This window comes from Octopus bimaculoides, chromosome 18, assembly GCF_001194135.2.
Source record: "Octopus bimaculoides isolate UCB-OBI-ISO-001 chromosome 18, ASM119413v2, whole genome shotgun sequence".
NCBI lineage: Eukaryota > Metazoa > Mollusca > Cephalopoda > Octopoda > Octopodidae > Octopus > Octopus bimaculoides.
Window position 1 is genome coordinate 24,718,515 of NC_068998.1, and position 1,696 is coordinate 24,720,210.

A 1,696-nucleotide genomic window follows, 5' to 3' on the forward strand; every position below is an offset into this window, starting at 1 on the left:
TATATATATATATATATATATATTTATATATGATGCATTTACAGTACTGAATTGGAATTTGTTAGGATAGCTTTCTAGATTAAAGCCACAAGCAAGTTAAACGGTTTCCATGTAATTACTGATAGTAATAAACAGAATTTAAATGGTAGATTAATACTAAATTGTAATGATGGTAACATAATTAACCAAACTAGGTGTCGGAAGTATTACTATAGCAGAAACACTAATCAATGGAAGGCTACCATAACAAACTCTATCGCGAACACAGAAAAGGAATTTAGAAATGCTAGAAAGTGCAGTAGTCTGAATGTCATTAATGAGGAAATAGGAAATAACCTAGAAAATGGGGAAAAATAATTTAGAAATTACTCCTAGTGAAGCCAACGCAGAAGATAATAATAAAAATAGAACTAATACATGTAATTGCACAAAAAATAGAGAGTCCCCATTAATTTCTAAATGTAATACTAAAAACAAAATCTACAAGTGTAAATTTACCTCAGGAAATACAAGAAGGTGTACTTTTATATCGCAGCTAGCTCCCGTTTTACCAAACAAAGGATCGCTAACCATTTAAATTCTTTTATATATAAGGACTGAGTAAATAGCACTGGCCTAAGTAAGCAATTTGGTCGCTAAAAGATAGTAGCAAAACCTATTCGATCGGCTGGGATACTATTACTAAAGCTAAACCTTATAGAATAGGTGGTAAGAGATGCGACTTGTGCATAGAAGAAATGTATCAAATTCTCACTTCAAAATTTACTCTGATAAATACAAGGCAGGGACGAACACTTAAATATCTTCACACAAGGGAATATACATTTTAACAACTGAAATAATCACTTCACATTATATGTAATAATAATATTTATAATAATAATTGAGAAACCAAAATCCCCCAACATAAATCAAACCTAATAATGTACATCTACATTAATAATGTACTCTATGCAACAAATGGAACAATACACTATTAGAATTAATAATAAATCTGCAAAAACATTTAATCAACCTAGACCTATTATTAAAACCATGTTTCGCTTCACCGACAACGGTAGTAGAGATGAACCCTAGGTCAATATTCCTACAACTATTGATAGTAGCACCCCTACATTTCACTAAACACCAACCAACAGACACTTTATTCATTCAGTTTACTTCGAAATAGTCAAGAGTAAAGGATCCAGAGGAAACTGCACAGACCATGTTGCAAGGTTGCATATCCAACAATGTGCAGTCACTGCAGTTAAAAGACATGTAGGTCCATAGAATACGGCGTAAATAACTGTTAAATAAAATTTATAGAAATAAAATATCTCCATTCCTCTTATCATTATTAATGTTACATATATATATATATAAAGTAATGTTTGTTGCCACTTCAACATGGCTGTTCTGTACGGAACGACGTTACTACTATTTTTTTAATCCCAGGAGAACACCTTCTCTAGTTGGTTAACAACACCATCTTTGTCCGACATATTGCAAGCAAGGGAACTTGCAACATATCGACATAAGCTGTGTGGTTAACCAGCTGGAGAAAGTGTTGTCCTGGTGTAAAAAAGTTGTAGTACAGAACAGCCATGTTGAAGCGGCAACAAACATTACTTTTCAGTGTAATTACTATTTGCATGTCTTATGGAGATTTTAAAACCAGCTACTTGCTTGTCATATACATATATATATATATATA